General features: G+C 33.7%; 1 long non-coding RNA gene across 1 annotated transcript; it reads right to left on the bottom strand.

The window, feature by feature from the left end:
- Positions 1-1596: 1596 nt before the first annotated feature.
- Positions 1597-13543, bottom strand: LOC117105070. Its single transcript, XR_004444851.1, has 3 exons — positions 13276-13543; positions 12410-12468; positions 1597-2424 (listed from the first exon to the last, which is right to left on the bottom strand). It is a non-coding gene; the product is annotated as an uncharacterized LOC117105070 (long non-coding RNA).
- Positions 13544-15594: the final 2051 nt, after the last annotated feature.

The raw sequence follows: 15594 nt of genomic DNA, 5'->3' as shown, positions 1-15594 counted from the left end.
GAGTGTCATAACCACTAGACCACGGAGGCTTCATGGTTGAACAGATTCAAATACCACCAGATACACTCTATTACACAATAGGTACGGCTAGAAACAAATAGGTGCATGTAACAAATAGGTGCATGTAATATATATATATATATATATATATATATATATATATATATTAAAATTGGTTTGTACACAGAATAAATCGAATAAACGAATATTTCAAACGCGACTTTGTTACTCTTCAGTGTTTGACTTAATTAAAATAGGCCTAGACTTGCCACAAGTCTCTAATTTATTGATTTTTTCGTAATATTAGCACATTTCGGAAAGCACCACCAATCCCAGAAAAAGTATACTATGGAACGCCATGCAAGTAAGCCAATGGTTTAGGGACTGGAACCCAGTCTAAAATAAGCCTATCAACTTAGTAGTCATCAAACACTGAAGAGGAACTGAAACGCTCACACATAGAATAAATGTTGAATTAATTACATTTCCTTGGATCAAATTGCCTGACTCCTGACTGAGTTTACATTCTATTTTCACAATGCATTTTTTCAAGATGGTGGCATGATCTACTCTCTGTTAATATATTTGTAATTTAATTTAGCCATTTAATTACATCAAATGCCGAACATTGGGGGCTTCATCGCCAAACCCCCGCCATGGGCTCTGCCACTGAAGCCTGCCGGGCGCCCCAACGACTTGTTTTATTAACAGTGACTGATCTAATACAATGCAACCAGCCTCGTACTCAAACTCCCATCATTTTCAATTAAGAGAACAAAGCATACCGCTGCAGCAAATACTCCATAGAATTGAGTTTTATGGTTATTTTGCATCAAAGCCAAAAAATTGTATTTCTGAACTCGTATGAACTATTAAAAAATTATTGATTGCAAAATGGAATATCTGAGTGGCTTTGCATGGAACTCAATTTTAATGACATATTTACCATGGTTACAGAAAATTATAATGTAATTTATAATAAGAGTTTATTGGTGAATTTTTTAATAAATGGGTAACCATGACACTTTTGTGTTTATATTAGTGTGTCCTACTTTTAGGTTGTATTTTAGCTGATTATCAGAGTACTGTATAAAAAAGCACTGCCAGTTGATTTTTGGGTCCGCGCAAGCCGCTGACTCCAGAGCCTCACTGCTGTCCTTGTTCTTGTTACCAGAACTTTTAAAATCATCCAACATCGCCAGTTTTAAACCGACGTGCAGGAAATTTTGTACACAAAAACTAGAGGTGATTTCCAACAAATTCTGACCCCAGGGTGGGCCCCCCCCTACACCTACAAAACAAAACGGGTTTCAGCAAAGGACCGTACATTACTGCCATTACACTAATAGGGTACTTTGCATGGATGGCGCAGTCGGTTAAGGATGTGTTCTAAAGGAAGTGAGATGCATTGAGAGGATTTATAATCATCAAAGAAATACAATATCAAACATGTCATTAATGAGGTACTTGCTATTCTTCACTATTTGTTTAGTTGGCTGTTAGAGAATTTATGATGCAATTACTGGTATTGTATTGGTATCACCTCATTTTATGTCATACATTTCAGGTTTATCATGATGCATATCTTCCATATGTTTATTCGTAGCTTCGCTGAACCACAAAATAACAAATTTAGAACGCTTCGAATTACAGACTTGTAAAAAAGTAATATGAGTGAATTAACCCTGAAAACTTCTGTCTTGACGCACACAAAAATATACTGGAGTAGGTGCCATTGTGCCTTTTTAATAGTGATTACAATAGCACAAAACAGTTTATGAAGATCATGGGTCAAGATGCTTTAAGCATGGTTTATTATTCACATAAACAAAACTTGGGCCTAAACTTATTTATGTTGTACTGTACAATGAAAATTTATACAAGCTTCTGTTTCCCAAACTTCCTTTGTTTTACTAACGTTTTATTTTAGTACCAGTTTATTTTCATTACACAGTTCATCGATCTATGCTTGCCTTATTTTTATTATACTTAAAATAGTAACATCATCAGAAATATTTAACCATGTGATAGTCATCCTTAGAATAGAAAACTAAACAAATCATATAGAGTCATAAAATGTCTTGTAAGCAGTGTTAAGGTCTAAACACATGATTCTAAGAAGTTGTTTCGGCCACATTCAGATGGTTATTATGTGAATCATGGGATGTTGCTGTGTTGTCGTATGTTAAATTCCAACTATATATTTCAATCTCATTTGTACATTCCTATTTCGTTTACCATTCTATCAAATGTACGATGGAGACTGGTTGACTGTCTCCCTCAAGGTTTATAGCCTCGGAATCAGAAACCAGTGCATGCCATTCAAAGTCCTGAATCATAAATTTATCTGCGTCTTTACCACTCAATCCACCATAGATCAATGATGACGAGTTGAAGCATCTGGTTCAGAGCATTCTTGGTGTTCTGACAAAAAACAAAATTAGATGGTTCTACATAAGGTGTTGTTGCGATTAGTTGGCTTATTTATTTTGGTCGGAAGTTTTTATGGGAGATTACATTATAAAAATCACAAAATTATATCTCCCAGAATGTAAAAGATGCTAATTTTTCAAGGGCCTTTGGCTCTTGGACCCCAAGCAGAAGTTCTCGGTGATCCCGTTGATCCAGCCTCCTCACTCTATTTGCAAAGTGCTTACCAGGCTTGCTTAACGTTCAAACCATGCTGCCGCCTATGGGTACACCTTTTGAGACACTAACAAAAAAATGGGGATTTGTTGCACTGTGATATGTCTTAGTTTCAATCCTGATGGGGTAATTAAAGATTAAATGTGATTCTCCATACCAAAGTTGGCATTTTGATACTTGTACAATACAGTATATCAACCACTGACAAAATAGGTTTCATTAATTACATGGTATAGAGAGGATTATAATTATGAAGTATGGTAATTGCCAAGCCAACCAAGGATTGTTTCCATAATTATAATAGCCTCTAGTTGGCCCCATACAGAGTTCTATTTTCATTGTATCATTAACTTAAGAAGAATTATCGATATTATATAGGTAGGCTAAGTGATAAATAGAATTAATAGCGGAACTTAATCTCCGAACTAAAACAATTAAATCGTCCTGATGAATCAGAAATTTGCTAATTAAACCTACATAACCGTTTCATTTTTGTTACTCATGGATGCTCGTCTAATCTTTGGACATGAATTTACATTATTTTTTTCTGACATTTTATCTTTAAAATATCATTTTCTAAAGTGGTGGTAATATTATAAATTTTTGGTGAATTACTATTCACAATTCTATGGCTACTGATGATACTGTATGTTGAAAATACATAGTTCTATCCTGTGATTGGTTATATGATGACTTAAAAGCCGTATTTACCACACTTGTCAATCGGTGTAAGAGTGTGACATCATTACATATTGAACATCAGAAAGAGATGAAGACCATAAAGAAAGCTTTGGCGGAATGCGAGTAGATAGAGTACTAACTAGAAGAAAAACCAAGGATAGGACATCTGCTGCTGGGATTGTAGATCAGAACTCTAGACTGTAGTGGCACCATTTATCAGGTCAGCTGTTTGATTTGCGTTAGGTGTATATTGGAGAGACTGGAAGACGCTTAAGATATGCAATGAATAGAGACCAAGGAGGCACCTTAATCCCCACATCTTTGATATTTTTGGCACAACGCAGAGCAGGGCCAGGCAATTCCAGTCAAAAACATAGACTGGTGGCACTATTTCAAGTATTCAGTCGCTGTTTCCAAAAAGAAACATAACTTGAGAGTATGAACTGACAGTTCATGAAACGTTGGTAATTTTCACCAAAGTTTATTCCTGGTTTAACAAAAAAGAAAGTTATAATATTTTTACGAAACCAGATTTACTGTACATGATAGTAACATTGTTATGTGTTAAAATTTTGTTTCAAAAACTTTTCTTTTTAAGTAAATTATTGATTGTAACTGTTTTAAGTGCTTTAAACATCTGTAGTGTTAATTTACTTAATACAGGTAATTATGCAACAAATTCAGGTCTTGTATTCAGTGGCTTTCATTGACTTATTCTCCAGTTTTTGTGTGCATTGTAATTTGTCTATGAATCTGTATTTAGCAATCATAAATACAGAAGATACATTACAATGCCAATTTATACCAATGAGCAAACATACGTATATTATTACCATATAAAATGTGATTCTACTCTTACAATTTCAAGTTTATTTTGACATTAATATCCCCCAGTATAAAATATTGTGGCAATGTTATATTACATCATGGGTCCCAAGACAAACTAAAAATCGCAGGAGCCTCTTAAAAATCGTCATGGTCTTCCGGCATGGTATAATCATACGCAACAACTAAAGTTAGATGTGTTGAGAATGGTCATTAAACCAGATCTTCTGGAAGTGACTTTCCCAACTTGGGACTCGTGTTAATTGTATAAATTTTCATAAAACGATGCAATTTCACCTTCGTTTCATAACTATTTTAACTTAGATTACTTGGTTTACTTACAATTATCAGTAGTATATATTTATCAAAAAGGAGAATTCCCATAAAAAGCAATTTCAGTTAAACAGCTTTTACACTTTTTCACATTTTCTATCTTTAAGCGCCTTGTATTCTTTGGCAAAAGGCGTTATATAAATTTCTATATTATTATTATTATTATGTCTATGTGGTGAGAAATTGTTCCAAGTGTTTATTCTATATTTAATTCATTTTGAGAGATTTTGGTCTTTTTGTATATAAGTAAGAAGATGCAACAGAACTAAAGTGTTTTACTGTATTTGGTTTTGTACGTACTCCATAGAGAACTTTATTGATCCTTCCATGAATATCTGGTTTTTCTATAAAAAAAGTCCTAAAGAGAAAATTATGACATTTCAATTTAGACTATGGATAAGATTAATAACAGAATATATTTGCAATCTAAATTCATGAAGGAAAAACATCACCCTTCATCTGTAGACATGACCTTGTGTTAAAAAGCATTACTTTCAAACATGATATATGCTTATGAGTAGATATTAAAAGTCCTTTTTTCAATTAATCTTCCATTGTGGATGACATCTTAGCTGCGGTCCGACATTGTCTATTGATTTTATCATCTAAACCCTTGAGATTTTTTCAAAAATTGGTAAGCTTCTTGCGCTACTTTGTATGCATAGAAAGATGTAATTATGGCATTTTCTCTTGCTATCATTCTCATCAAATCACCATAAATAGATTAAAGAATTCTGCTTTCATCAATCTGATTATGTAGGTATTTGCAAGTTAATGTTTAATATAATTGACGTCCCTGAAACATAATCTTAGTAGAAGGTGGGTAACCTCACTATTTAAAAGCATGTATTTTCCTTTGATTAATCAATTTTAAAAATTATAATTTTGATCTTATCTTTTGCAAAAATTAAATTTGTCATATCAATTGAATACGAGACTCAAGTTACTATTATGAATGTTTATGAAAATGACTGGGCTTCTGTTTCTGTGCAGTTTCTTTCTGGCAACATTTCAAAATGCTACTAGTGGCAAATTACTGGATTGATTTTATTCAAACTTGGTCAGTAGGACCGGTGTCACTTTCCATTTATGGGGTGTTCACAACTTGGGTTCAAAGGTCACACAGAGGTCATTAGGGTCAAAAATTTAAACAAATTAATAAACAATTACTTCTGTCACAAATAACATAGCACTGTCTTGTCCTGTGTACATATGGGTAGAGTCTTTATGGTGTTCAGGGATTAAACATTTGTGAGAAAAATAGGTCTCAATTTGACTGACTGTGTTATTTTTTATGTTTGATTTTGCGATAGGCCTGCCAAGAAATATAGTAGACGCTGGAAACATTAGCCCTATCCAACACTGCTAGGCTAGGCCTAGCCTTACTTCGATTATCACACACAAAAACAGCCGACATATATTATTCTGTTGCTAGTATTGATACTTGTGAAAAATAATATTTCATAGGAATTATTTCAAACTTGTTAAAAAAATAATTGTGAACAAGATTTTGACAATTATACAAACATATCTCAGGCCTACTCGATCGATCGCAGTGTGCGAGATGCGAAGTACAAAAACTAATCTCATTAGAGAGGCCGCACTTTATTGAGTGTATAAAGTATACATAACAGCAAGAGCATTCCAGCGGATGCGATCTACAATCTCTGAATTTTCCTAGAAACAAAGAATTCATCAAGAAAATGGTAATCTCCTATGAGAAGTAGTCAGTATTTCTCATTTTTTAAATTCTTTTGAGTAAAACTAATATTTATGCCAATATTTTTCCATGGTTTATAATAATTAGAGTAATGCATATACATTTTTTCTAAAAAATTCTTTTTTTAGTGAAATTTTGCCGGCAATGGGGCTTTAAGGTATGCCATGAACTGTCCAGTGAGCAGATGACGTTTTCATTATGAGGCTACTAGCTAAATCAAATCTCAGGCTGAGGAAGCTTCTACTATAGGTAGACGTTTTCGCTTGTTTAGCGAACCCGCTGCCCGCCAATAATGATGTTTTGAAATAAAAATAAAATTTTATTTTTGGCCAATTTCCGCAACCACCACAACAAAAAATGGAAATTTCAGAAAAAAAGTTTTTCTTTATTTTCATTAATGCCCGCCGCTGCCTTGAAATCTCTAAAAATAAAATATGTATATTTCTTCCTAATTATATAAATTTAAAGCTGACTGACTGTTAAGGTGTGCAGTGACCATCCAGTAAGCAGATGACAGTAAGTTTTCATTATGAGGCTACTAGCTAAATCAAATCTCAGACTGAGGAAGCTTCTACTATAGGTAGAGTTTTTCGCTCTGCCTGCCAATAATGATATTTTGAAATAAAAATAAAATTTCATATTTGGCCAGTTAGCGCAACAGAATTTGGCCAGTTAGCGCAACAGCCACAAAAAGTGGAAATTTCAGAGAAAAATAAACGTTTTTCTTTATTTTTATTAATGCCCGCTTCCGCCTTGAAATCTCCAAAAATATAACATGTTTATTTCTTCCTAATTACATAAATTTAAAGCATTTAACCATCCCATTGCTACACTGTTTATATTGAACAATGACATTTTATTATTATTTTCTCTCCATCTGGATGTTTTCGGCAAAACCATTTGCTAAAAAAGAATTATATTTTTTAATTTCCCCGCTGTGACGATCTTTAAAAAAATAAGTTCACGAAAAAAGGTATTAAAGACCTAAATGGTTATAAACCATAAGGAGTGATTCCAGTAGGGTTTGTAATAGATAATGCTGTAGCTCTAGTGTGATAATTAAGAATTTAGCTGCTTATTATTTACATAATGTAGTACGGTATTTGTTATTGAATGTAGTAATATTAGGTATCTAGGCCCTACTGTAAAAATCTATACCACACAAGTTCTGATTAATAAATAACATTTTTGTGTACTACATACAAATCACCTAAAAAGAATGTGTAGCAAGGACGAGCCAAATCAGAGATAATGGTCAAAACATGCTGGAATGTCAACATTTTTTAAAAACCTATTTTATTGCACTAGACTGACCTTTATATATCTATACATCATGCCATGCTGTTATTTTCTCCATTTTCAATGTCAAAACAACAATTTTTAACGATTTGGTGATGGTTTCTGCCTAAGAAATGCCCGAAATTGTAAACTTTGAAGGCGGATTTCTTAAATATTGTTCTTTAAACAGCCTCTATGTTTGAATGCTTGTAACTTCATAAGTTGTCGGATTTAAATGATTCTTTTACCATTTTATAGCTCTCATATTAACTAAAAATTAATTTTTGCGACCAGTGATTGGTTTGGTTTGTCTTTGCCACATATGATGTTTGGATTTTCTTTACATCTGTAAAATCCCTGAATGTCACCTGCCGTTACTCATTGGCTCTCATGGTTCTGTTCTAATTCATGATTCTATCTGTCACTGTCATGCTTTTCATCCACTCATTCATAATCTTCTCAGCCAATCAGCTTAATTACTCATGGAATCGGCAGAAGATCTGAAATCCTTATATTACCTGTGGTAAATACATCAGTAATCAGTAGTGATTTGCCCTAGAAATCTACTCCTGCATTTGTATCTTCCAAAACAAAATATTTGTTAGATGTAGTTTTTGTGTATATTGCCCACGGGGGAGCTGTCACTTAGCTATCATCTCACTTGTAAGAGTGTGAGAGTATATCTGGTTGGAGGAATGATGGGATGCATTATAATAATCTAAAAAAGTAAGCCTACGAAATATGCCACGCCTAGATAAGACCTTAGAAAGAACTAAAAAGTCAACAATCTCTTACTTGTACAGTAATTCACTTGCTGTCACTTAGCTATCATCTCACTTGTAAGTTGTGAGAGTATATCTGGTTGGAGGAATGATGGGATGCATTATAATAAGCTATAAAAGTAAGCCTACGAAATATGCCATGCCTAATTTACTTGAATTGCCAAAAAACGAGGATGATGGGTTATAAGTTAAAAGTGGTTTTTTTCCCTCATATTTTAAAGATATTTTTTTATATTAGAACAGCAGTTAAAAAACATGAAATCTGCATCTTACTTGTCCAATCCATCAGCCAAACGAGGCCTAGGATAGGCCTCAAGTAGCAAGTGCGTCAGTCGATTCGCTCGAGTTGGCTCTGTCAGTTGCGACAAACATTCTGAAATCTACATCCAACTTCTGATGAGCACCAAAATCGGGGAGGACCGAGATACATGTATCAATACCCTCACCCCACTTCGTGGGACAAGTGTAATAATCTTAATAGTCAAAATATGTTTCCTTTTCATAATTTGTGTCTACTGCCCTCTAGAGGGTAGAGATACTATCCTGTTATGCAAATGAGTAATTTCATAAGTAATTTTTTTTTTTTAAACCACTTTTATTGAATAAACACATGATAAAAGGCAAACTGTACAAAACACACTTCTCAATAAAATAAATAAGGGTGTTAAACTTTTGGCTATATTGGAGTATTCTGCAAATCCTTCATAGCATCAAAAGATATAGGCCGAAACTATGCACGCGCTGCTGATATATAAAATTAAACAGGAAACGATGACCATGAGTGTAATCGAAACTATTCCCAGACAATAAACAATTCAGGGGAATAAATATTATAGACATTTCAACAACAAACCTCGGCAAGAAAAGTTGCAGACACTAGGGAGGACTAGATAGCCCATGCTAAGTTCAGCAGCAGTGACTCATCCAAGTGTGTTATATATAAATAAATAAATTTAAAGTATCTTTATTTCTTACAAAAATAAAATGTGATAAAAATCAAACTGAATGTTTTGTTTCCTATGATTGTCTTTTTAATACATTGCTTACAGATGACTATTAAATCTTTAATAATATAGTATACTTAATTTTCCCCAAGGTATTTAATATGTACAGTATTATGTGAAATTTTCCTCAGATTCATTCGTTTTTTCCAAACCTAAATAAAACTTCAAAACCGGCAATACAGCGATTATTAAAATAAAAAAGTCTCTCTATTACACAATACCTTTGATGACATCGCTGTATAGCTTACCAACAATAAGTATGTGCAATCCATAGCTGATACATCAATACTTTCAAAGTCGGAAAATCTCCATACCTGTACCATGTGTTAAAAATATACTCATTAAAACCATCTCCCTGATGTAGCTTCATCCAACTAGGGACCCATAACATATAAATATAAAAATCAATTGTTACCTGGACTTGATTGCATAGCAATATGTGAAGTAGACACTCACAAAAATTTATGAATATTTAGATATAATGATCGATACCACCCTCATAGCACTTAATATAAATAAAATATCCATATAACTTCATGAATATTTAAATGTTGAAGTCAATTCATGTCATTGACAAGACTTCATAGCACTATTAATAATGTAAATAAAGATCTACATAAATTGCTGATTTTTAAATGTGATGATCAATTGATGTCAAATAAAATATAAGAATTAAAGACAATGTACAAGGACAAGAGGGCCGCGTAGCTCAGTGGATAAATGTGGTAGCCGCTGTGTGTTCACTGAACATTTGTAGTCCATGGGTCCCTGGTTGAATTCTACCCCGGTTCTACCAGTGTTTCTGAAGGAGGGCTAATGTATATGGTACAAGTTACTTTTAGAAAAGGTGGTTATGCATTTCATCGTGTGTATGGCAAGGACTATGTGCATGCTAAGCCGGGTACACAATGCATCGACAGTTGTACAATTGTTAGCCGATGTATATACATACACTCTCTGCAAGCGCTTGACGACGTGTACCAGAAATTTAAGTTTAGTTTATGCAGGTCCCTTTTAAGCGAGTAGCTAACATTTAACGCTAGCATTACTTGAATTTTTTATTTGTGAATATTTATATACTGTAATAAATCAATCTAAACCACATGTCTGGTGGTTTAGGAATTCTGTCACAGTATGCATGGTTTTTCTCATCTTTTATTACAAAATCAATACATAAACAGAGCATCATATCATGAGAAAATAATTACTTATGGTTAATGTCTCCATCCAAATCATGTGACGTCTTTAGTCAGTCTCCTAGCAGCGCCTGTGTTACTAGACTTTTGTTATAGTGACAACATTGCTCTAATTATTTGATGAGTAGGCCTGAAGTGTTTGTTGTTTGGTTATGAATAGGAGAGTCCAAGTAGCTAAGAACCTCACATTCTTAAAATTTTGAATGTTAATTTAATTGTTTTTTAAATGAGTAAGATATGTAGGACGTGCTTGAAATTGTGGACAGTATTTGGACAATGGCGTATTTAGGAGAATGGGGGAGGGGGTACAAAAATGAAGTGGGGGGGCTTGATGAGTATGTGAAGGAGACCTATCCCCCAAAATAAGGTGAGCTATCCCCTAAAATAAGGTGGTACTGTAGGTAAGTTTTACCTGTTAGATAGTTTTTTTTTTTTTTTTTTTTTTTTTTTTTTTTTTTGCTTCAAAAATTTTTATTGGTGGAATGTGGGGACTATATTTGGAATCAATGTGGTACAGTATGTGCTATTGATATTATCATTATAGTGATAGGTTGATACAACAAAATGGAAAGAAATGTACAATACAACAAATTTTTCTATAATGAAAGTTAGCTATGATAGTTGTAGGATTGACATGTTTGCATCACAAATGAGATGCGTGCATTTTGTATTACTTTATTGGAGACATCTTTAGCTGATTGATGAAATCACTTAATTAACAATGTAAATTTGGCAGTTTCTGCCCTGTCAATGGCTCTTACAACCTATCTACTGAGTAAATCAGTTGTGTCCTACTAAATTATTTTCCACATTCTGAAGTTTACTGTAACAAAACTTTTTAAAATTGTAAAATTCTTACATTAATTTAAACTATTACAAGTGAACAAACATTGGACCTGTCTCAATTGATACAATATTCAAATATAGGCATATATAAATCATAAATTGTTTAATTTATATTTAAGAGATTTAATTTGTTCAAATCAGTGGTCACGTTCGCCAGGATTTGCCCGACAGGGGTCTGATACCACTAACGGGAGCATAAGTGAGCGGACCATGAATGGCTTTGAAACCTTCAGAGGGGGTCCAGGGGGTAAATCTCCCAAAACTCTGATAATTTCAGGATTTGAAAAGCTTAATTGATCAGATGCTTTAAAAATTACATAGAACAATTTTTTGCAGCTCGAACCTGCACCAATGTCAAAGATGTAGTTAGCGGTGCCCCTGCCTTACCGCTCAACCACTCGACTTGCGCCAAAAGAGATGGATGCTTTCAAAGCATTGTGGCAAAGCCTAGAGGCATCAAAAAAAGTTTTTGATGTATCAAGTAACAAGTACCAAACATATGAGGATGGGAACGGAAATTTCTATTGTTATTTTTGCCTTGCATTTGATTTACGAGAAGAAAGGAAAACATCACTAGACTATATAATATTACTTCTGAAAATATAATATATATTTATTACACATTTCAAAAGCTCAGAATATTATATGAATTGAAACGTCCTCCCAGATCCGTCAATGCTATGTCACACAAGAGGTTAAGTACTCATCATTTCATATCGAGCAAAGCTCAACATAATACTATTCTGGCATTTGGGAGCAAATCCATATGTTTATGTTGACATGATAAAAGCCAATTAAATGCACACATCAACTCTTATAGTTCTCTACCAGTCTCCTGATGAAGTCCACTGTGTGGACGAAAGCTAGAGAATAAATTATATATTGTTAGTCTCAAAAGTGCTACTGTTTTTTACTTTATACTTTCTATACTGTACAGACTAATGCGGCTATACTTTTTATTCATCAAGTTCTCTACCAATAATTGGCCCATAACAGATAGGTCCAACTCATTTTTCCAATTAGTTAAACTGTTACTAAAAAGGCAAAACTAATGAAATCACAAAAAGTTGAAATTTCAAATATTTATGCAGTACTCACATGGTTTATTTTTTGAACATCCTGTTTGTACATGTACAGTACTGTATTTTTGTTGCATGCTGTGTTCAAAAAACAAGAGAAACAAAGCTAATCAAACATGGAGGTACTTATATCACTATGCATCAACTAAGTGGTTTGAAGTATTCAGGTAAGCGAATCATTGGAAGCGAGACATTCTTTATCGAAAGTCAACTCTTGTGAACTTTGCGCGATTCGCTTTGCTTGCCGTGTGACGCTCGACGCTTTTGCTTGACAAGTTTAGTGGGAACCAGCCTTTAGAGTGGCAGATCCAGACCTAGCTGTATGCACTTAACATTATTACCCCCGGTCTTATGGAACACATACTCAGGTCCCTGGCAAAAATTCCATAATATCATTGCAGCTCAGCGCATCATCCATTTTGTGTTTGAAACTACCTGGTACTCATTTGTACTCCTGGGTAGAGAGACACCCATAGTAAAAGTGGGCGAAATACAGAGCAAGGGACTGAACCTCCGACCCCAAGGTTGAGAAGCAGAACCGCAACCACTACGCCAAACCACTCCTACCAATTACTATTAATTACTTTCTATTTAACCGTGGTATAAAATTGTAAATAGGGTGGTTCTTTGTGGCAGTAGAAGCGGCCTCATAAAAAAAGAACATTTCTTTTTTGCGTCCTGTTTTGTGCACCACAATCAATACTGTGCCTGGATCGTCAGCGAACAGTTCTTCATAGGGTAGTTTTAGCTGCAACCAAAAAGCAGTCTGAATTTACCCTAAATGTCCACAACCATCTACATTTTAGTTGTCAAACTGTTGTGCAGAACACCATGTCAAGTGTATTACCTATTTAATACTAACATTAGCTTACCCAATTTACATACCTTTCATGCATTCATTGTTGTTTGTCTTCTCTAATGCTCTCAGGTATTAGCCAGTGAGAGCTCACATTAAAAACTGTTCTTCTGTTGCTTCATTTAAGAAATTACTTAAAACTCAAATTTTCCATCATTCACTCACAGCGCCTTTAATAATGAACCTTGATTGTTTAATTGACTCTTTATAAATTCTAATATTATGGTTTTTACGCCACTCATTATATAATAAATGTATATAAAGTAGTATGTGTGGTTTGACCATATGGCTGGACATGTGCTCAATTTGATCCTGTTTTGGGTCACTGAGTCCAAATCTATCAACCACATGAGTGTATTGGCTAGGCTAATCCCTGGTCAATTTTTTGTTGAGGTCATCCTATTTTGGGCAAATGAAGCACATCCACAAAAGATGTCTGTAATTATTTTGCTTTTTAAAAAAATGATTTTAACAATTTATTTTATGTTAATGATTTAAATGCGAAAATCTTATTTTAATGATTAGAACACTTTCACCTTTTAATAATAATACTAGTAGTAGAAAACAAACCCTACATAGAAAATGGAATGGGCCATTACCTTAGAATTTTTTTTTCATTCATAGCTAGGCTATAGGCAGGTAGGAGCCAAGGTAGTGACAAGTTACAAGGCAAGCTCTGTGCATTGTGAACAAGGCACGAGAAATTGGATAACTTGGGTGAATTTATTCTATCCTAATATTCCAGTGACAGCAGTTCTGTTTTGTGAACTTGTTTATTCTATCTGTTCTAAATTGGATTTTCCTGGGTTTCAATAGCCAGTTTGAGATAGGATTGAGGTAATTACTTACATCTGTGAGGCTTAACTCTGTGAAGCAGATTAATACTTCATTGTAACTTGGTCCATTGCTCAGGGAATTAAAAGTAAGTTTTCAAATTTGTTTTCATGTTTAAATTTATCCTTGCTCAACTTATTCTCATGTCTTGACTTGACTGATACATGTATTAGCCCTTGTTGATTTTCATTTGAAATTTTGGGTGATGTTTGCTTACTGTATCGATTTTACATATAGGAGAATTGAATTATCTAGTGAGGGGCTATGAAAACACAATTTAACAACCAGAAAATTGCTAGATAAATAGAAATTTTGCTGTAGAGAAATGGAGGTTAGGAATTGTGCAAGGTGAAATTGTTGTTTCCTCATGAGAAGGAATTTTCTCTTACTCTGGACATTTCCATGGCAACAAAAATCTGAATCTGAATTTCTGCTAGCAAAATAAAAGGCTTTGGCACAGTAGCCGCTTTTTTTTTCTTTTATTTTTGCACTGTATGTGAATGGGTGCCACATAGGTTGTGGGTCATTGTAAAATCTAGTTTTAAATATTAATTATTTTTTATAATAAGCATAATAATTTATTTCCTTTTGGTGTGCAAATTCCATATAAAAATGATCTAAAATTTGTATGCATGATGTTCTACTTGAACTTAAGTATAGACGTTCCTCATATCATAGCTACAAGAACCATAAATCTATATAAGTGTAAAAACAACCTATTGAGGTTCACATCATTTGAGCAGCTTATAAGCAATTTTGTTCTTACTCACTTTCCTTGAGAGTTGATCACTGTAGCTTTTGTGAAGATTTCGAGGGATGACAAGAAATAAACAATGGCCATCATTCGATAACACTATGGGTTATTTGAATTGTATATTACTGTATAATTTAGGTGAGATGACATTGACATGAATGGTATCGCTATCACAATATTAATCCAGCCCCGATACAGTACATCTCATCATTGTAATGCATGATTAATTTAATTATTCTCCTCAAAGAATGTAAAAACACCATCTTGTGTCATTATTCAGCTAATTAATTGTCCCATAAAAGAATATATTGATTTTAAAATCACTCCTTCCATCTAGTGTATAACATGCCTTTTGGATGCTAACTCCTATTAGATCAACAATGATTATGTTGACCATGTTACAGTTACTATTGACGTTCACAGAATGCCCTATAGGTAAATTGAGAATATGTGGGTGTTTGTTTATCTTTGGAAAAGAATGATGAGGAGATTTCTGCAGAAAAATCACAAGTGGAGGGAATGGTGACTTGATGAATTTGCCCACTATACTGTTGTTTAGACGAGATATTTTTTATACCTTGTTTAATAAACTTAAAAAAAAATATGCTTTTTTCTTTAGCAAATGATTTTGCCAAAAATATTCACAGAGGAGAAAAAAGAAATAAAATGTTATTGTTGAATGTAAACTGTGTAGTTTGGGATGGTTTTTATGATGCTTTAAAATTAATATAATTAGGAAGAAATTCACATCTTATTTTGA

Source organism: Anneissia japonica, unplaced genomic scaffold (assembly GCF_011630105.1).
Source record: "Anneissia japonica isolate Jap-2015-1 unplaced genomic scaffold, ASM1163010v1 scaffold287834_len5846547_cov211, whole genome shotgun sequence".
Classification (NCBI taxonomy): Eukaryota; Metazoa; Echinodermata; class Crinoidea; order Comatulida; family Comatulidae; genus Anneissia; species Anneissia japonica.
Note: the sequence above shows the minus strand (reverse complement) of the source record. Positions and strands in the feature narration are given on the sequence as shown.